Source organism: Stenella coeruleoalba (assembly GCF_951394435.1).
Source record: "Stenella coeruleoalba genome assembly, contig: scaffold_58, whole genome shotgun sequence".
In the NCBI taxonomy this organism is placed as follows: Eukaryota; Metazoa; Chordata; class Mammalia; order Artiodactyla; family Delphinidae; genus Stenella; species Stenella coeruleoalba.
This window is the reverse complement of record NW_027645882.1, coordinates 191,614-213,951: the sequence shown is the minus strand read 5'-3', so window position 1 is coordinate 213,951 and position 22,338 is coordinate 191,614. Positions and strand designations below refer to the sequence as shown.

The following is a 22,338-nucleotide window of genomic DNA, read 5'->3' as shown; positions in this document are numbered from 1 at the left end:
ATTCTCTTTTGGAGACATAGCAATCCATAGGTTTTAAGATACTTACAAGTCAGGTACATTCTTAAGCGTTTAATATGCGGTGTTGAGTCCATTTCGTTGAGCAAGGAGTAGCTCTTGTCTATTCCATATTTGGCTTAAGGAACTTTATCTGTGCTCATTTCAATCTCTGGTTTTATGCAGCACCCCAACTCACCTTTCCCCTTAAACAAGCATAAGTTGGTTTTCTAAATTTGAGACCCTGTTCTGTTCTGTAATTCAGTTCCTGTGTAGCCAAGTTTACATTCCGTGTATTACTGATATCTTATGATGTTTCTTTTTCTGTGTGACTTATTTCAGTTAGAATCATCATACCTGAATCCACTCATTGTGCTGCTAAGGGCCTGATGACACAGATTTCATTGCTGAGTGATACTGCATTGTAAGTAAATACCACAAGTTCTTTATCCATTTTTCACTTTCTGCGATGTTGAACTTGTACTGTAAATGAGGTTCTTGTAAACAGAGGCGTCCCAAACTTTGGGGTGGCTGTGTCTTTTTGATTTTAATTTCCCTAAGCTATAGGACCATAAGTGGAAGTGCCCTAGGTTCTGTTGCTTTGTTTTTTAGATGTTTCAGGAAACACCATACACTTCTCCCGAGTGGTTGTTGGCAATTTACATCCCGCCCATCAGCATAACAAGGCTCCCAGTTCTCCATGGCCTGTCCTGCCTTTCTGGATTTTACACTTTTTTCAGATGGCCCTTTTGACCGGGGGGAAGTGAGACTTCATTGTAGTGCAGATTTCCTTTGCAAGCTTGCTTGGTTGGCCAAAAAGGGCGTATGCGTTTTTTCCTGAATATATTCAGGAAAAAACGCATACGCCCTTTTTGGCCAAGTGCATCATTGTGGACGTTCTGCCTCTTTTCCTATGCTTTCAATGCAATTCCAGTCTACCTCCTGAAATCGGTTTCCTGCAATTCTGCCCCGCTTTCAAGTCCTCTTGGCAGCCTTACTTCAGTCTATTTTTGGACGATAGCTGTCATTTATAACTCTGCAGGTTTGTGAATTACAGTGCCCCTGAGCTCCTTTCTTCAACTCGCCTTCTTTTGAGCTGGCCGCAACACCGCAGGATGGCTTCAGGCCCTAATCTGGTTCTGGCATGGCACGCTGAGCCTTTGGTTAATTCCTCTTCCTGGTAGGAAATGAGAGTTAAATTTGCCCGTCCAGACACCTCCAGCTAGTCTCCATTGGTTCTCGCTATTCCTGTTTATCTTCCGCAGAAATTGCAAACTGGACCAAACAGGAGGTTAAAGGGACTGACTCTCCAAGTCGGGAGAGTGTTAGTAAAGCGTCTGGAATGTTGCACCCGAGTACCAGGGTACGAAAACTGAGACATATTTGAACACGTCTCCCGATCACATGGTTGATCATACTCTAGGTTCCACATGCATGTTTTAGCTGAAGGAAGAATACCTTAAACCTGGGTAGTTGAAACCCGTGGAATGGGTACCATGCAATATGACTTCAAAGGGTCTTCATTTGCTCACCGAACCTCTCCAATCCTATCACTGCTGCGTTTATGCCCCTGTACACATGCTTGATTCTCTTTTGGAGACATAGCAATCCATAGGTTTTAAGATACTTACAAGTCAGGTACATTCTTAGGCGTTTAATATGCGGTGTTGAGTCCATTTCGTTGAGCAAGGAGTAGCTCTTGTCTATTCCATATTTGGCTTAAGGAACTTTATCTGTGCTCATTTCAATCTCTGGTTTTATGCAGCACCCCAACTCACCTTTCCCCTTAAGCAAGCATAAGTTGGTTTTCTAAATTTGAGACCCTGTTCTGTTCTGTAATTCAGTTCCTGTGTAGCCAAGTTTACATTCCGTGTATTACTGATATCTTATGATGTTTCTTTTTCTGTGTGACTTATTTCAGTTAGAATCATCATACCTGAATCCACTCATTGTGCTGCTAAGGGCCTGATGACACAGATTTCATTGCTGAGTGATATTGCTTTGTAAGTAAATACCACAACTTTTTTATCCATTTTTCACTTTCTGCGATGTTGAACATGTACTGTAAACGAGGTTCTTGTAAACAGAACCGTTCAAAACTTTGGGGTGGCTGTGTCTTTTTGATTTTAAATTCCCTATGCTATAGGACCATAAGTGGAAGTGCCCTAGGCTCTGTTGCTTTGTTTTTTAGATGTTTCAGGAAACACCATACACTTCTCCCGAGTGTTTGTTGGCAATTTATATCCCACCCTTCAGCATAACAAGGCTCCCAGTTCTCCATGGCCTGTCCTGCCTTTCTGGATTTTACACTTTTTTCAGATGGCCCTTTTGACCGGGGGGAAGTGAGACTTCATTGTAGTGCAGATTTCCTTTGCAAGCTTGCTTGGTTGGCCAAAAAGGGCGTATGCGTTTTTTCCTGAATATATTCAGGAAAAAACGCATACGCCCTTTTTGGCCAAGTGCATCATTGTGGACGTTCTGCCTCTTTTCCTATGCTTTCAATGCAATTCCAGTCTACCTCCTGAAATCGGTTTCCTGCAATTCTGCCCCGCTTTCAAGTCCTCTTGGCAGCCTTACTTCAGTCTATTTTTGGACGATAGCTGTCATTTATAACTCTGCAGGTTTGTGAATTACAGTGCCCCTGAGCTCCTTTCTTCAACTCGGTTTCTTTTGAGCTGGCCGCAACACCGCAGGATGGCTTCAGGCCCTAATCTGGTTCCGGCACGGCACACTGAGCCTTTGGTTATTTCCTCTTCCTGGTGGGAAATGAGAGTTAAATTTGCCCGTCCAGACACCTCCAGCTAGCCTCTCATTGGTTCTCGCTATTCCTGTTCATCTTCCGCAGAAATTGCAAACTGAGCCAAACAGGAGGTTAAAGGTGCTGACTCTCCAAGTGGGGAGAGTGTTAATAAACCGTCTGGAATGTTGCACCCGAGTACCAGGGGAGGAAAACTGAGACATATTTGAACTCGTCTCCCGTTCACATGGTTGACCATACTTGGGTTCCACATGCATGTTTTAGCTGAAGGAAGAATACCTTAAACCTGGAGAGTTGAGACCCGTGGAATGGGTCCCATGCAATATGACTTCAAAGGGTCTTCATTTGCTCACCGAACCTCTCCAATCCTATCACTGCTGCGTTTATGCCCCTGTACACACGCTTGATTCTCTTTTGGAGACATAGCAATCCATAGGTTTTAAGATACTTACTAGTCAGGTACATTCTTAGGCGTTTAATATGGGGTGTTGAGTCCATTTCGTTGAGCAAGGAGTAGCTCTTGTCTATTCCATATTTGGCTTAAGGAACTTTATCTGTGCTCATTTCAATCTCTGGTTTTATGCAGCACCCCAACTCACCTTTCCCCTTAAGCAAGCATAAGTTGCTTTTCTAAATTTGAGACCCTGTTCTGTTTTGGAATTCAGTTCCTGTGTAGCCAAGTTTACATTCTGTGTATTAGTGATATCTTATGATGTTTCTTTTTCTGTGTGACTTATTTCAGTTAGAATCATCGTACCTGAATCCACTCATTATGCTGCTCCGGGCCTGATGACATAGATTTCATTGCTGAGTGATACTGCATTGTACGTAAGTACCACAAGTTCTTTATCCATTTTTCACTTTCTGTGATATTGAACTTGTACGGTAAACGAGGTTCTTGTAAACAGAGGCGTCCCAAACTTTGGGGTGGCTGTGTCTTTTTGATTTTAATTTCCCTAAGCTATAGGACCATAAGTGGCAATGCCCTAGGCTCTGTTGCTTTGTTTTTTAGATGTTTCAGGAAACACCATACACTTCTCCCCAGTGTCTGTTGGCAATTTACATCCCGCCCATCAGCATAACAAGGCTCCCAGTTCTCCATGGCCTGTCCTGCCTTTCTGGATTTTACACTTTTTTCAGATGGCCCTTTTGACCGGGAGGAAGTGAGACTTCATTGTAGTGCAGATTTCCTTTGCAAGCTTGCTTGGTTGGCCAAAAAGGGCGTATGCGTTTTTTCCTGAATATATTCAGGAAAAAACGCATACGCCCTTTTTGGCCAAGTGCATCATTGTGGACGTTCTGCCTCTTTTCCTATGCTTTCAATGCAATTCCAGTCTACCTCCTGAAATCGGTTTCCTGCAATTCTGCCCCGCTTTCAAGTCCTCTTGGCAGCCTTACCTCAGTATATTTTTGGACTATAGCTGTCATTTATAACTCTGCAGGTTTGTGAATTACAGTGCCCCTGAGCTCCTTTCTTCAACTCGGTTTCTTTTGAGCTGGCCGCAACACCGCAGGATGGCTTCAGGCCCTAATCTGGTTCCGGCACGGCATGCTGACCCTTTGGTTAATTCCTCTTCCTGGTGGGAAATGAGAGTTAAATTTGCCCGTCCAGACACCTCCAGCTAGTCTCTCATTGGTTTTCGCTATTCCTGATCATCTTGCGCAGAAATTGCAAACTGGGCCAAACAGGAGGTTAAAGGCGCTGACTCTCCAAGTGGGGAGAGTGTTAGTAAAGCGTCTGGAATGTTGCACCCGAGTACCAGGGTACGAAAACTGAGACATATTTGAACACGTCTCCCGTTCACATGGTTGATCATACTCTAGGTTCCACATGCATGTTTTAGCTGAAGGAAGAATACCTTAAACCTGGGTAGTTGAAACCCGTGGAATGGGTACCATGCAATATGACTTCAAAGGGTCTTCATTTGCTCACTGAACCTCTCCAATCCTATCACTGCTGCGTTTATGCCCCTGTACAAATGCTTGATTCTCTTTCGGAGACATAGCAATCCATAGGTTTTACGATACTTACTAGTCAGGTACATTCTTAGGCGTTTAATATGCGGTGTTGAGTCCATTTCGTTGAGCAAGGAGTAGCTCTTGTATATTCCATATTTGGCTTAAGGAACTTTATCTGTGCTCATTTCAATCTCTGGTTTTATGCAGCACCCCAACTCACCTTTACCCTTAAGCAAGCATAAGTTGGTTTTCTAAATTTGAGACCCTGTTCTGTTCTGTAATTCAGTTCCTGTGTAGCCAAGTTTACATTCCGTGTATTACTGATATCTTATGATGTTTCTTTTTCTGTGTGACTTATTTCAGTTAGAATCATCATACCTGAATCCACTCATTGTGCTGCTAAGGGCCTGATGACACAGATTTCATTGCTGAGTGATACTGCATTGTAAGTAAATACCACAAGTTCTTTATCCATTTTTCACTTTCTGCGATGTTGAACTTGTACTGTAAACGAGGTTCTTGTAAACAGAGGCGTCCCAAACTTTGGGGTGGCTGTGTCTTTTTGATTTTAATTTCCCTAAGCTATAGGACCATAAGTGGAAGTGCCCTAGGTTATGTTGCTTTGTTTTTTAGATGTTTCAGGAAACACCATACACTTCTCCCGAGTGGTTGTTGGCAATTTACATCCCGCCCATCAGCATAACAAGGCTCCCAGTTCTCCATGGCCTGTCCTGCCTTTCTGGATTTTACACTTTTTTCAGATGGCCCTTTTGACCAGGGGGAAGTGAGACTTCATTGTAGTGCAGATTTCCTTTGCAAGCTTGCTTGGTTGGCCAAAAAGGGCGTATGCGTTTTTTCCTGAATATATTCAGGAAAAAACGCATACGCCCTTTTTGGCCAAGTGCATCATTGTGGACGTTCTGCCTCTTTTCCTATGCTTTCAATGCAATTCCAGTCTACCTCCTGAAATCGGTTTCCTGCAATTCTGCCCCGCTTTCAAGTCCTCTTGGCAGCCTTACTTCAGTCTATTTTTGGACGATAGCTGTCATTTATAACTCTGCAGGTTTGTGAATTACAGTGCCCCTGAGCTCCTTTCTTCAACTCGCCTTCTTTTGAGCTGGGCGCAACACCGCAGGATGGCTTCAGGCCCTAATCTGGTTCTGGCATGGCACGCTGAGCCTTTGGTTAATTCCTCTTCCTGGTAGGAAATGAGAGTTAAATTTGCCCGTCCAGACACCTCCAGCTAGTCTCCATTGGTTCTCGCTATTCCTGTTCATCTTCCTCAGAAATTGCAAACTGGACCAAACAGGAGGTTAAAGGGACTGACTCTCCAAGTGGGGAGAGTGTTAGTAAAGCGTCTGGAATGTTGCACCCGAGTACCAGGGTACGAAAACTGAGACATATTTGAACACGTCTCCCGATCACATGGTTGATCATACTCTAGGTTCCACATGCATGTTTTAGCTGAAGGAAGAATACCTTAAACCTGGGTAGTTGAAACCCGTGGAATGGGTACCATGCAATATGACTTCAAAGGGTCTTCATTTGCTCACCGAACCTCTCCAATCCTATCACTGCTGCGTTTATGCCCCTGTACACATGCTTGATTCTCTTTTGGAGACATAGCAATCCATAGGTTTTAAGATACTTACAAGTCAGGTACATTCTTAAGCGTTTAATATGCGGTGTTGAGTCCATTTCGTTGAGCAAGGAGTAGCTCTTGTCTATTCCATATTTGGCTTAAGGAACTTTATCTGTGCTCATTTCAATCTCTGGTTTTATGCAGCACCCCAACTCACCTTTCCCCTTAAACAAGCATAAGTTGGTTTTCTAAATTTGAGACCCTGTTCTGTTCTGTAATTCAGTTCCTGTGTAGCCAAGTTTACATTCCGTGTATTACTGATATCTTATGATGTTTCTTTTTCTGTGTGACTTATTTCAGTTAGAATCATCGTACCTGAATCTACTCATTATGCTGCTACGGCCCTGATGACATAGATTTCATTGCTGAGTGATACTGCATTGTACGTAAGTACCACAAGTTCTTTATCCATTTTTCACTTTCTGCGATGCTGAACTTGTACTGTAAACGAGGTTCTTGTAAACAGAGCCGTTCCAAACTTTGGGGTGGCTGTGTCTTTTTGATTTTAATTTCCCTAAGCTATAGGACCATAAGTGGAAGTGCCCTAGGCTCTGTTGCTTTGTTTTTTAGATGTTTCAGGAAACACCATACACTTCTCCCGAGTGTCTGTTTGCAATTTACATCCCGCCCATCAGCATAACAAGGCTCCCAGTTCTCCATGGCCTGTTGCCTTTCTGGATTTTACACTTTTTTCAGATGGCCCTTTTGACCGGGGGGAAGTGAGACTTCATTGTAGTGCAGATTTCCTTTGCAAGCTTGCTTGGTTGGCCAAAAAGAGCGTATGCGTTTTTTCCTGAATATATTCAGGAAAAAACGCATACGCCCTTTTTGGCCAAGTGCATCATTGTGGACGTTCTGCCTCTTTTCCTATGCTTTCAATGCAATTCCAGTCTACCTCCTGAAATCGGTTTCCTGCAATTCTGCCCCGCTTTCAAGTCCTCTTGGCAGCCTTACTTCAGTCTATTTTTGGACGATAGCTGTCATTTATAACTCTGCAGGTTTGTGAATTACAGTGCCCCTGAGCTCCTTTCTTCAACTCGCTTTCTTTTGAGCTGGCCGCAACACCGCAGGATGGCTTCAGGCCCTAATCTGGTTCCGGTACGGCACGCTGAGCCTTTGGTTATTTCCTCTTCCTGGTGGGAAATGAGAGTTAAATTTGCCCGTCCAGACACCTCCAGCTAGCCTCTCATTGGTTCTCGCTATTCCTGTTCATCTTCCGCAGAAATTGCAAACTGGGCCAAACAGGAGGTTAAAGGCGCTGACTCTCCAAGTGGGGAGAGTGTTAGTAAAGCGTCTGGAATGTTGCACCCGAGTACCAGGGGAGGAAAACTGAGACATATTTGAAGACGTCTCCCGTTCACATGGTTGATCATACTTGGGTTCCACATGCATGTTTTAGCTGAAGGAAGAATACCTTAAACCTGGGTAGTTGAAACCCGTGGAATGGGTACCATGCAATATGACTTCAAAGGGTCTTCATTTGCTCACCGAACCTCTCCAATCCTATCACTGCTGCGTTTATGCCCCTGTACACATGCTTGATTCTCTTTAGGAGACATAGCAATCCATAGGTTTTAAGATACTTACTAGTCAGGTACATTCTTAGGCGTTTAATATGGGGTGTTGAGTCCATTTCGTTGAGCAAGGAGTAGCTCTTGTCTATTCCATATTTGGCTTAAGGAACTTTATCTGTGCTCATTTCAATCTCTGGTTTTATGCAGAACCCCAACTCACCTTTCCCCTTAAGCAAGCATAAGTTGGTTTTCTAAATTTGAGACCCTGTTCTGTTCTGTAATTCAGTTCCTGTGTAGCCAAGTTTACATTCCGTGTATTACTGATATCTTATGATGTTTCTTTTTCTGTGTGACTTATTTCAGTTAGAATCATCATACCTGAATCCACTCATTGTGCTGCTAAGGGCCTGATGACACAGATTTCATTGCTGAGTGATATTGCTTTGTAAGTAAATACCACAACTTCTTTATCCATTTTTCACTTTCTGCGATGTTGAACTTGTACTGTAAACGAGGTTCTTGTAAACAGAGCCGTTCCAAACTTTGGGGTGGCTGTGTCTTTTTGATTTTAATTTCCCTAAGCTATAGGACCATAAGTGGAAGTGCCCTAGGTTCTGTTGCTTTGTTTTTTAGATGTTTCAGGAAACACCATACACTTCTCCCGAGTGGTTGTTGGCAATTTACATCCCGCCCATCAGCATAACAAGGCTCCCAGTTCTCCATGGCCTGTCCTGCCTTTCTGGATTTTACACTTTTTTCAGATGGCCCTTTTGACCGGGGGGAAGTGAGACTTCATTGTAGTGCAGATTTCCTTTGCAAGTTTGCTTGGTTGGCCAAAAAGGGCGTATGCGTTTTTTCCTGAATATATTCAGGAAAAAACGCATACGCCCTTTTTGGCCAAGTGCATCATTGTGGACGTTCTGCCTCTTTTCCTATGCTTTCAATGCAATTCCAGTCTACCTCCTGAAATCGGTTTCCTGCAATTCTGCCCCGCTTTGAAGTCCTCTTGGCAGCCTTACTTCAGTCTATTTTTGGACGATAGCTGTCATTTATAACTCTGCAGGTTTGTGAATTACAGTGCCCCTGAGCTCCTTTCTTCAACTCGCTTTCTTGTGACCTGGCCGCAACACCGCAGGATGGTTTCAGGCCCTAATTTGGTTCCGGCACGGCACGCTGACCCTTTGGTTATTTCCTCTTCCTGGTGGGAAATGACAGTTAAATTTGCCCGTCCAGACACCTCCAGCTAGTCTCTCATTGGTTCTCGCTATTGCTGTTCATCTTCCGCAGAAATTGCAAACTGGGCCAAACAGGAGGTTAAAGGCGCTGACTCTCCAAGTGGGGAGAGTGTTAGTAAAGGGTCTGGAATGTTGCACCCGAGTACCAGGGGAGAAAAACTGAGACATATTTGAACACGTCTCCCGTTCACATGGTTGATCATACTTGGGTTCCACATGCATGTTTTAGCTGAAGGAAGAATACCTTAAACCTGGAGAGTTGAGACCCGTGTAATGGGTACCATGCAATATGACTTCAAAGGGTCTTCATTTGCTCACCGAACCTCTCCAATCCTATCGCTGCTGCGTTTATGCCCCTGTACACATGCTTGATTCTCTTTCGGAGACATAGCAATCCATAGGTTTTAAGATACTTACTAGTCAGGTACATTCTTAGGCGTTTAATATGCGGTGTTGAGTCCATTTCGTTGAGCAAGGAGTAGCTCTTGTCTATTCCATATTTGGCTTAAGGAACTTTATCTGTGCTCATTTCAATCTCTGGTTTTATGCAGCACCCCAACTCACCTTTCCCCTTAAGCAAGCATAAGTTGGTTTTCTAAATTTGAGACCCTGTTCTGTTCTGTAATTCAGTTCCTGTGTAGCCAAGTTTACATTCCGTGTATTCGTGATATCTTATGATGTTTCTTTTTCTGTGTGACTTATTTCAGTTAGAATCATCGTACCTGAATCTACTGATTATGCTGCTACGGGCCTGATGACATAGATTTCATTGCTGAGTGATACTGCATTGTACGTAAGTACCACAAGTTCTTTATCCATTTTTCACTTTCTGCGATGTTGAACTTGTACTGTAAACGAGGTTCTTGTAAACAGAGGCGTCCCAAACTTTGGGGTGGCTGTGTCTTTTTGATTTTAATTTCCCTAAGCTATAGGACCATAAGTGGAAGTGCCCTAGGCTCTGTTGCTTTGTTTTTTAGATGTTTCAGGAAACACCGTACACTTCTCCCGAGTGTCTGTTGGCAATTTACATCCCGCCCATCAGCATAACAAGGATCCCAGTTCTCCATGGCCTGTTGCCTTTCTGGATTTTACACTTTTTTCAGATGGCCCTTTTGACCGGGGGGAAGTGAGACTTCATTGTAGTGCAGATTTCCTTTGCAAGCTTGCTTGGTTGGCCAAAAAGGGCGTATGCGTTTTTTCCTGAATATATTCAGGAATAAACGCATACGCCCTTTTTGGCCAAGTGCATCATTGTGGACGTTCTGCCTCTTTTCCTATGCTTTCAATGCAATTCCAGTCTACCTCCTGAAATCGATTTCCTGCAATTCTGCCCCGCTTTCAAGTCCTCTTGGCAGCCTTTCTTCAGTCTATTTTTGGACGATAGCTGTCATTTATAACTCTGCAGGTTTGTGAATTACAGTGCCCCTGAGCTCCTTTCTTCAACTCGCTTTCTTGTGAGCTGGCCGCAACACCGCAGGATGGCTTCAGGCCCTAATCTGGTTCCGGCACGGCACGCTGAGCCTTTGGTTAATTCCTCTTCCTGGTGGGAAATGAGAGTTAAATTTGGCCGTCCAGACACCTCCAGCTAGTCTCTCATTGGTTCTCGCTATTCCTGTTCATCTTCCGCAGAAATTGCAAACTGGGCCAAACAGGAGGTTAAAGACACTAACTCTCCAAGTCGGGAGAGTGTTAGTAAAGCGTCTGGATTGTTGCACCCGAGTACCAGGGGAGGAAAACTGAGACATATTTGAACACGTCTCCCGATCACATGGTTGATCATACTCTGGGTTCCACATGCATGTTTTAGCTGAAGGAAGAATACCTAAAACCTGGGTAGTTGAAACCCGTGGAATGGGTACCATGCAATATGACTTCAAAGGGTCTTCATTTGCTCACCAAACCTCTCCAATCCTATCACTGCTGCGTTTATGCCCCTGTACACATGCTTGATTCTCTTTCGGAGACATAGCAATCCATAGATTTTAAGATACTTACTAGTCAGGTACATTCTTAGGCGTTTAATATGCGGTGTTGAGTCCATTTCGTTGAGCAAGGAGTAGCTCTTGTCTATTCCATATTTGGCTTAAGGAACTTTATCTGTGCTCATTTCAATCTCTGGTTTTATGCAGCAACCCAACTCACCTTTCCCCTTAAGCAAGCATAAGTTCGTTTTCTAAATTTGAGAACCTGTTCTGTTTTGGAATTCAGTTCCTGTGTAGCCAAGTTTACATTCCGTGTATTAGTGATATCTTATGATGTTTCTTTTTCTGTGTGACTTATTTCAGTTAGAATCATCGTACCTGAATCTACTCATTATGCTGCTACGGGCCTGATGACACAGATTTCATTGCTGAGTGATACTGCATTGTACGTAAGTACCACAAGTTCTTTATCCATTTTTCACTTTCTGCGATGTTGAACTTGTACTGTAAACGAGGTTCTTGTAAACAGAGCCGTTCCAAACTTTGGGGTGGCTGTGTCTTTTTGATTTTAATTTCCCTAAGCTATAGGACCATAAGTGGAAGTGCCCTAGGCTCTGTTGCTTTGTTTTTTAGATGTTTCAGGAAACACCATACACTTCTCCCGAGTGGTTGTTGGCAATTTACATCCCGCCCATCAGCATAACAAGGCTCCCAGTTCTCCATGGCCTGTCCTGCCTTTCTGGATTTTACACTTTTTTCAGATGGCCCTTTTGACTGGGGGGAAGTGAGACTTCATTGTAGTGCAGATTTCCTTTGCAAGCTTGCTTGGTTGGCCAAAAAGGGCGTATCCGTTTTTTCCTGAATATATTCAGGAAAAAACGCATACGCCCTTTTTGGCCAAGTGCATCATTGTGGACGTTCTGCCTCTTCTCCTATGCTTTCAATGCAATTCCAGTCTACCTCCTGAAATCGGTTTCCTGCAATTCTGCCCCGCTTTCAAGTCCTCTTGGCAGCCTCACTTCAGTCTATTTTTGGACGATAGCTGTCATTTATAACTCTGCAGGTTTGTGAATTACAGTGCCCCTGAGCTCCTTTCTTCAACTTGCTTTCTTGTGACCTGGCCGCAACACCGCAGGATGGCTTCAGGCCCTAATCTGGTTCCGGCCCGGCATGCTGAGCCTTTGGTTAATTCCTCTTCCTGGTGGGAAATGAGAGTTAAATTTGCCCGTCCAGACACCTCCAGCTAGCCTCTCATTGGTTCTCGCTATTCCTGTTCATCTTCCGCAGAAATTGCAAACTGGGCCAAACAGGAGGTTAAATGGACTGACTCTCCAAGTGGGGAGAGTGTTAGTAAAGCGTCTGGAATGTTGCACCCGAGTACCAGGGGAGGAAAACTGAGACATATTTGAACACGTCTCCCGATCACATGGTTGATCATACTCTAGGTTCCACATGCATGTTTTAGCTGAAGGAAGAATACCTTAAACCTGGGTAGTTGAAACCCGTGGAATGGGTACCATGCAATATGACTTCAAAGGGTCTTCATTTGCTCACCGAACCTCTCTAATCCTATCACTGCTGCGTTTATGCCCCTGTACACATGCTTGATTCTCTTTCGGAGACATAGCAATCCATAGGTTTTAAGATACTTACTAGTCAGGTACATTCTTAGGCGTTTAATATGGGGTGTTGAGTCCATTTCGTTGAGCAAGGAGTAGCTCTTGTCTATTCCATATTTGGCTTAAGGAACTTTATCTGTGCTCATTTCAATCTCTGGTTTTATGCAGCACCCCAACTCACCTTTACCCTTAAGCAAGCATAAGTTGTTTTTCTAAATTTGAGACCCTGTTCTGTTCTGTAATTCAGTTCCTGTGTAGCCAAGTTTCCATTCCGTGTATTACTGATATCTTATGATGTTTCTTTTTCTGTGTGACTTATTTCAGTTAGAATCATCATACCTGAATCCACTCATTGTGCTGCTAAGGATCTGATGACATAGATTTCATTGCTGAGTGATATTGCTTTGTAAGTGAATACCACAACTTCTTTATCCATTTTTCACTTTCTGCGATGTTGAACTTGTACTGTAAACGAGGTTCTTGTAAACAGAGCCGTTCCAAACTTTGGGGTGGCTGTGTCTTTTTGATTTTAATTTTCCTAAGCTATAGGACCATAAGTGGAAGTGCCCTAGGTTCTGTTGCTTTGTTTTTTAGATGTTTTAGGAAACACCATACACTTCTCCCGAGTGGTTGTTGGCAATTTACATCCCGCCCATCAGCATAACAAGGCTCCCAGTTCTCCATGGCCTGTCCTGCCTTTCTGGATTTTACACTTTTTTCAGATGGCCCTTTTGACCGGGGGGAAGTGAGACTTCATTGTAGTGCAGATTTCCTTTGCAAGCTTGCTTGGTTGGCCAAAAAGGGCGTATGCGTTTTTTCCTGAATATATTCAGGAAAAAACGCATACGCCCTTTTTGGCCAAGTGCATCATTGTGGACGTTCTGCCTCTTTTCCTATGCTTTCAATGCAATTCCAGTCTACCTCCTGAAATCGGTTTCCTGCAATTCTGCCCCGCTTTGAAGTCCTCTTGGCAGCCTTACTTCAGTCTATTTTTGGACGATAGCTGTCATTTATAACTCTGCAGGTTTGTGAATTACAGTGCCCCTGAGCTCCTTTCTTCAACTCGCTTTCTTGTGACCTGGCCGCAACACCGCAGGATGGTTTCAGGCCCTAATTTGGTTCCGGCACGGCACGCTGAGCCTTTGGTTATTTCCTCTTCCTGGTGGGAAATGACAGTTAAATTTGCCCGTCCAGACACCTCCAGCTAGTCTCTCATTGGTTCTCGCTATTGCTGTTCATCTTCCGCAGAAATTGCAAACTGGGCCAAACAGGAGGTTAAAGGCGCTGACTCTCCATGTGGGGAGAGTGTTAGTAAAGGGTCTGGAATGTTGCACCCGAGTACCAGGGGAGGAAAACTGAGACATATTTGAACACGTCTCCCGTTCACATGGTTGATCATACTTGGGTTCCACATGCATGTTTTAGCTGAAGGAAGAATACCTTAAACCTGGAATGTTGAGACCCGTGTAATGGGTACCATGCAATATGACTTCAAAGGGTCTTCATTTGCTCACCGAACCTCTCCAATCCTATCGCTGCTGCGTTTATGCCCCTGTACACATGCTTGATTCTCTTTCGGAGACATAGCAATCCATAGGTTTTAAGATACTTACTAGTCAGGTACATTCTTAGGCGTTTAATATGCGGTGTTGAGTCCATTTCGTTGAGCAAGGAGTAGCTCTTGTCTATTCCATATTTGGCTTAAGGAACTTTATCTGTGCTCATTTCAATCTCTGGTTTTATGCAGCACCCCAACTCACCTTTCCCCTTAAGCAAGCATAAGTTGGTTTTCTAAATTTGAGAACCTGTTCTGTTTTGGAATTCAGTTCCTGTGTAGCCAAGTTTACATTCCGTGTATTCGTGATATCTTATGATGTTTCTTTTTCTGTGTGACTTATTTCAGTTAGAATCATCGTACCTGAATCTACTGATTATGCTGCTACGGGCCTGATGACATAGATTTCATTGCTGAGAGATACTGCATTGTACGTAAGTACCACAAGTTTTTTATCCATTTTTCACTTTCTGCGATGTTGAACTTGTACTGTAAATGAGGTTCTTGTAAACAGAGGCGTCCCAAACTTTGGGGTGGCTGTGTCTTTTTGATTTTAATTTCCCTAAGCTATAGGACCATAAGTGGAAGTGCCCTAGGCTCTGTTGCTTTGTTTTTTAGATGTTTCAGGAAACACCGTATACTTCTCCCGAGTGTCTGTTGGCAATTTACATCCCGCCCATCAGCATAACAAGGCTCCCAGTTCTCCATGGCCTGTTGCCTTTCTGGATTTTACACTTTTTTCAGATGGCCCTTTTGACCGGGGGGAAGTGAGACTTCATTGTAGTGCAGATTTCCTTTGCAAGCTTGCTTGGTTGGCCAAAAAGGGCGTATGCGTTTTTTCCTGAATATATTCAGGAAAAAACGCATACGCCCTTTTTGGCCAAGTGCATCATTGTGGACGTTCTGCCTCTTTTCCTATGCTTTCAATGCAATTCCAGTCTACCTCCTGAAATCGATTTCCTGCAATTCTGCCCCGCTTTCAAGTCCTCTTGGCAGCCTTTCTTCAGTCTATTTTTGGACGATAGCTGTCATTTATAACTCTGCAGGTTTGTGAATTACAGTGCCCCTGAGCTCCTTTCTTCAACTCGCTTTCTTGTGAGCTGGCCGCAACACCGCAGGATGGCTTCAGGCCCTAATCTGGTTCCGGCACGGCACGCTGAGCCTTTGGTTAATTCCTCTTCCTGGTGGGAAATGAGAGTTAAATTTGCCCGTCCAGACACCTCCAGCTAGTCTCTCATTGGTTCTCGCTATTCCTGTTCATCTTCCGCAGAAATTGCAAACTGGGCCAAACAGGAGGTTAAAGACACTAACTCTCCAAGTCGGGAGAGTGTTAGTAAAGCGTCTGGATTGTTGCACCCGAGTACCAGGGGAGGAAAACTGAGACATATTTGAACACGTCTCCCGATCACATGGTTGATCATACTCTGGGTTCCACATGCATGTTTTAGCTGAAGGAAGAATACCTAAAACCTGGGTAGTTGAAACCCGTGGAATGGGTACCATGCAATATGACTTCAAAGGGTCTTCATTTGCTCACCAAACCTCTCCAATCCTATCACTGCTGCGTTTATGCCCCTGTACACATGCATGATTCTCTTTCGGAGACATAGCAATCCATAGATTTTAAGATACTTACTAGTCAGGTACATTCTTAGGCGTTTAATATGCGGTGTTGAGTCCATTTCGTTGAGCAAGGAGTAGCTCTTGTCTATTCCATATTTGGCTTAAGGAACTTTATCTGTGCTCATTTCAATCTCTGGTTTTATGCAGCAACCCAACTCACCTTTCCCCTTAAGCAAGCATAAGTTGGTTTTCTAAATTTGAGAACCTGTTCTGTTTTGGAATTCAGTTCCTGTGTAGCCAAGTTTACATTCCGTGTATTAGTGATATCTTATGATGTTTCTTTTTCTGTGTGACTTATTTCAGTTAGAATCATCGTACCTGAATCTACTCATTATGCTGCTACGGGCCTGATGACACAGATTTCATTGCTGAGTGATACTGCATTGTACGTAAGTACCACAAGTTCTTTATCCATTTTTCACTTTCTGCGATGTTGAACTTGTACTGTAAACGAGGTTCTTGTAAACAGAGCCGTTCCAAACTTTGGGGTGGCTGTGTCTTTTTGATTTTAATTTCCCTAAGCTATAGGACCATAAGTGGAAGTGCCCTAGGCTCTGTTGCTTTGTTTTTTAGATGTTTCAGGAAACACCATACACTTCTCCCGAGTGTCTGTTGGCAATTTACATCCCGCCCATCAGCATAACAAGGCTCCCAGTTCTCCATGGCCTGTTGCCTTTCTGGATTTTACACTTTTTTCAGATGGCCCTTTTGACCGGGGGGAAGTGAGACTTCATTGTAGTGCAGATTTCCTTTGCAAGCTTGCTTGGTTGGCCAAAAAGGGCGTATGCGTTTTTTCCTGAATATATTCAGGAAAAAACGCATACACACTTTTTGGCCAAGTGCATCATTGTGGACGTTCTGCCTCTTTTCCTATGCTTTCAATGCAATTCCAGTCTACCTCCTGAAATCGGTTTCCTGCAATTCTGCCCCGCTTTCAAGTCCTCTTGGCAGCCTTACTTCAGTCTATTTTTGGACGATAGCTGTCATTTATAACTCAGCAGGTTTGTGAATTACAGTTCCCCTGAGCTCCTTTCTTCAACTCGCTTTCTTGTGACCTGGCCGCAACACCGCAGGATGGCTTCAGGCCCTAATCTGGTTCCGGCACGGCACACTGAGCCTTTGGTTATTTCCTCTTCCTGGTGGGAAATGAGAGTTAAATTTGCCCGTCCAGACACCTCCAGCTAGCCTCTCATTGGTTCTCGCTATTCCTGTTCATCTTCCGCAGAAATTGCAAACTGAGCCAAACAGGAGGTTAAAGGCGCTGACTCTCCAAGTGGGGAGAGTGTTAGTAAAGCGTCTGGAATGTTGCACCTGAGTACCAGGGGAGGAAAACTGAGACATATTTGAACACGTCTCCCGTTCACATGGTTGATCATACTTGGGTTCCACATGCATGTTTTAGCTGAAGGAAGAATACCTTAAACCTGGAGAGTTGAGACCCGTGTAATGGGTACCATGCAATATGACTTCAAAGGGTCTTCATTTGCTCACCGAACCTCTCCAATCCTATCACTGCTGCGTTTATGCCCCTGTACACACGCTTGATTCTCTTTTGGAGACATAGCAATCCATAGGTTTTCCGATACTTACTAGTCAGGTACATTCTTAGGCGTTTAATATGCGGTGTTGAGTCCATTTCGTTGAGCAAGGAGTAGCTCTTGTCTATTCCATATTTGACTTAAGGAACTTTATCTGTGCTCATTTCAATCTCTGGTTTTATGCAGCACCCCAAATCACCTTTACCCTTAAGCAAGCATAAGTTGGTTTTCTAAATTTGAGACCCTCCTCTGTTTTGGAATGCAGTTCCTGTGTAGCCAAGTTTACATTCCGTGTATTAGTGATATCTTATGATGTTTCTTTTTCTGTGTGACTTATTTCAGTTAGAATCATCGTACCTGAATCCACTCATTATGTTGCTACGGGCCTGATGACATAGATTTCATTGCTGAGTGATACTGCATTGTACGTAAGTACCACAAGTTCTTTATCCATTTTTCACTTTCTGCGATGTTGAAATTGTACTGTAAACGAGGTTCTTGTAAACAGAGGCGTCCGAAACTTTGGGGTGGCTGTGTCTTTTTGATTTTAATTTCCCTAAGCTATAGGACCATAAGTGGAAGTGCCCTAGGCTCTGTTGCTTTGTTTTTTAGATGTTTCAGGAAACACCATACACTTCTCCCGAGTGGTTGTTGGCAATTTACATCCCGCCCATCAGCATAACAAGGCTCCCAGTTCTCCATGGCCTGTCCTGCCTTTCTGGATTTTACACTTTTTTCAGATGGCCCTTTTGACCTGGGGGAAGTGAGACTTCATTGTAGTGCACATTTCCTTTGCAAGTTTGCTTGGTTGGCCAAAAAGGGCGTATGCGTTTTTTCCTGAATATATTCAGGAAAAAACGCATACGCCCTTTTTGGCCAAGTGCATCATTGTGGACGTTCTGCCTCTTTTCCTATGCTTTCAATGCAATTCCAGTCTACCTCCTGAAATCGGTTTCCTGCAATTCTGCCCCGCTTACAAGTCCTCTTGGCAGCCTTACTTCAGTCTATTTTTGGACGATAGCTGTCATTTATAACTCTGCAGGTTTGTGAATTACAGTGCCCCTGAGCTCCTTTCTTCAACTCGCTTTCTTGTGAGCTGGCCGCAACACCGCAGGATGGCTTCAGGCCCTAATCTGGTTCCGGCACGGCACGCTGAGCCTTTGGTTATTTCCTCATCCTGGTGGGAAATGAGAGTTAAATTTGCCCGTCCAGACACCTCCAGCTAGTCTCTCATTGGTTCTCGCTATTCCTGTTCATCTTCCGCAGAAATTGCAAACTGGGCCAAACAGGAGGTTAAAGGCGCTGACTCTCCAAGTGGGGAGAGTGTTAGTAAAGCGTCTGGAATGTTGCACCCGAGTACCAGGGGAGAAAAACTGAGACATATTTGAACACGTCTCCCGTTCACACGGTTGATCATACTCTGGGTTCCACCTGCATGTTTTAGCTGAAGGAAGAATACTTTAAACCTGCAGAGTTGAGACCCGTGGAATGGGTCCCATGCAATATGACTTCAAAGGGTCTTCATTTGCTCACCGAACCTCTCCAATCCTATCACTGCTGCGTTTATGCCCCTGTACACATGCTTGATTCTCTTTTGGAGACATAGCAATCCATAGGTTTTACGATACTTACTAGTCAGGTACATTCTTAGGCGTTTAATATGCGGTGTTGAGTCCATTTCGTTGAGCAAGGAGTAGCTCTTGTCTATTCCATATTTGACTTAAGGAACTTTATCTGTGCTCATTTCAATCTCTGGTTTTATGCAGCACCCCAACTCACCTTTACCCTTAAGCAAGCATAAGTTGGTTTTCTAAATTTGAGACCCTGTTCTGTTCTGTAATTCAGTTCCTGTGTAGCCAAGTTTACATTCCGTGTATTAGTGATATCTTATGATGTTTCTTTTTCTGTGTGACTTATTTCAGTTAGAATCATCGTACCTGAATCTACTCATTATGCTGCTACGGGCCTGATGACATAGATTTCATTGCTGAGTGATACTGCATTGTACGTAAGTACCACAAGTTCTTTATCCATTTTTCACTTTCTGCGATGTTGAAATTGTACTGTAAACGAGGTTCTTGTAAACAGAGGCGTCCGAAACTTTGGGGTGGCTGTGTCTTTTTGATTTTAATTTCCCTAAGCTATAGGACCATAAGTGGAAGTGCCCTAGGCTCTGTTGCTTTGTTTTTTAGATGTTTCAGGAAACACCATACACTTCTCCCGAGTGTCTGTTGGCAATTTACATCCCGCCCTTCAACATAACAAGGCTCCCAGTTCTCCATGGCCTGTTGCCTTTCTGGATTTTACACTTTTTTCAGATGGCCCTTTTGACCGGGGGGAAGTGAGACTTCATTGTAGTGCAGATTTCCTTTGCAAGCTTGCTTGGTTGGCCAAAAAGGGCGTATGCATTTTTTCCTGAATATATTCAGGAAAAAACGCATACGCCCTTTTTGGCCAAGTGCATCATTGTGGACGTTCTGCCTCTTTTCCTATGCTTTCAATGCAATTCCAGTCTACCTCCTGAAATCGGTTTCCTGCAATTCTGCCCCGCTTTCAAGTCCTCTTGGCAGCCTTACTTCAGTCTATTTTTGGACGATAGCTGTCATTTATAACTCTGCAGGTTTGTGAATTACAGTGCCCCTGAGCTCCTTTCTTCAACTCGCTTTCTTTTGAGCTGGCCGCAATACCGCAGGATGGCTTCAGGCCCTAATCTGGTTCCGGCCCGGCATGCTGAGCCTTTGGTTAATTCCTCTTCCTGGTGGGAAATGAGAGTTAAATTTGCCCGTCCAGACACCTCCAGCTAGCCTCTCATTGGTTCTCACTATTCCTGTTCATCTTCCGCAGAAATTGCAAACTGGGCCAAACAGGAGGTTAAAGGGACTGACTCTCCAAGTGGGGAGAGTGTTAGTAAAGCGTCTGGAATGTTGCACCCGAGTACCAGGGGAGGAAAACTGAGACATATTTGAACACGTCTCCCGATCACATGGTTCATCATACTCTAGGTTCCACATGCATGTTTTAGCTGAAGGAAGAATACCTTAAACCTGGGTAGTTGAAACCCTTGGAATGGGTACCATGCAATATGACTTCAAAGGGTCTTCATTTGCTCACCGAACCTCTCCAATCCTATCACTGCTGCGTTTATGCCCCTGTACACATGCTTGATTCTCTTTCGGAGACATAGCAATCCATAGGTTTTAAGATACTTACAAGTCAGGTACATTCTTAGGCGTTTAATATGCGGTGTTGAGTCCATTTCGTTGAGCAAGGAGTAGCTCTTGTCTATTCCATATTTGGCTTAAGGAACTTTATCTGTGCTCATTTCAATCTCTGGTTTTATGCAGCACCCCAACTCACCTTTCCCCTTAAGAAAGCATAAGTTGGTTTTCTAAATTTGAGAACCTGTTCTGTTTTGGAATTCAGTTCCTGTGTAGCCAAGTTTACATTCCGTGTATTAGTGATATCTTATGATGTTTCTTTTTCTGTGTGACTTATTTCAGTTAGAATCATCGTACCTGAATCTACTCATTATGCTGCTACGGGCCTGATGACATAGATTTCATTGCTGAGTGATACTGCATTGTACGTAAGTACCACAAGTTCTTTATCCATTTTTCACTTTCTGCGATGTTGAAATTGTACTGTAAACGAGGTTCTTGTAAACAGAGGCGTCCGAAACTTTGGGGTGGCTGTGTCTTTTTGATTTTAATTTCCCTAAGCTATAGGACCATAAGTGGAAGTGCCCTAGGCTCTGTTGCTTTGTTTTTTAGATGTTTCAGGAAACACCATACACTTCTCCCGAGTGGTTGTTGGCAATTTACATCCCGCCCATCAGCATAACAAGGCTCCCAGTTCTCCATGGCCTGTCCTGCCTTTCTGGATTTTACACTTTTTTCAGATGGCCCTTTTGACCTGGGGGAAGTGAGACTTCATTGTAGTGCACATTTCCTTTGCAAGTTTGCTTGGTTGGCCAAAAAGGGCGTATGCGTTTTTTCCTGAATATATTCAGGAAAAAACGCATACGCCCTTTTTGGCCAAGTGCATCATTGTGGACGTTCTGCCTCTTTTCCTATGCTTTCAATGCAATTCCAGTCTACCTCCTGAAATCGGTTTCCTGCAATTCTGCCCCGCTTACAAGTCCTCTTGGCAGCCTTACTTCAGTCTATTTTTGGACGATAGCTGTCATTTATAACTCTGCAGGTTTGTGAATTACAGTGCCCCTGAGCTCCTTTCTTCAACTCGCTTTCTTGTGAGCTGGCCGCAACACCGCAGGATGGCTTCAGGCCCTAATCTGGTTCCGGCACGGCACGCTGAGCCTTTGGTTATTTCCTCATCCTGGTGGGAAATGAGAGTTAAATTTGCCCGTCCAGACACCTCCAGCTAGTCTCTCATTGGTTCTCGCTATTCCTGTTCATCTTCCGCAGAAATTGCAAACTGGGCCAAACAGGAGGTTAAAGGCGCTGACTCTCCAAGTGGGGAGAGTGTTAGTAAAGCGTCTGGAATGTTGCACCCGAGTACCAGGGGAGAAAAACTGAGACATATTTGAACACGTCTCCCGTTCACACGGTTGATCATACTCTGGGTTCCACCTGCATGTTTTAGCTGAAGGAAGAATACTTTAAACCTGCAGAGTTGAGACCCGTGGAATGGGTCCCATGCAATATGACTTAAAAGGGTCTTCATTTGCTCACCGAACCTCTCCAATCCTATCACTGCTGCGTTTATGCCCCTGTACACACGCTTGATTCTCTTTCGGAGACATAGCAATCCATAGGTTTTAAGATACTTACTAGTCAGGTACATTCTTAGGCGTTTAATATGGGGTGTTGAGTCCATTTCGTTGAGCAAGGAGTAGCTCTTGTCTATACCATATTTGGCTTAAGGAACTTTATCTGTGCTCATTTCAATCTCTGGTTTTATGCAGCACCCCAACTCACCTTTCCCCTTAAGCAAGCATAAGTTGCTTTTCTAAATTTGAG

At 43.8% G+C, this 22,338-nt stretch overlaps 1 long non-coding RNA gene across 6 annotated transcripts in view; it reads left to right on the top strand.

The window, feature by feature from the left end:
• LOC307181492 overlaps positions 1 to 22,338 on the top strand; it is a 2,017,432-nt gene that overhangs the window by 1,816,779 nt on the left and 178,315 nt on the right. The window contains exon 8 of one of the 6 annotated variants that reach the window (XR_013826909.1): positions 17,706 to 17,790. The exons of the other annotated variants lie outside the window; for them this stretch is intronic. This is a non-coding gene — a long non-coding RNA (uncharacterized lncRNA). Of the gene's footprint in view, positions 1 to 17,705; positions 17,791 to 22,338 lie in introns of those variants that run through there. 6 annotated transcript variants of the gene reach the window in all.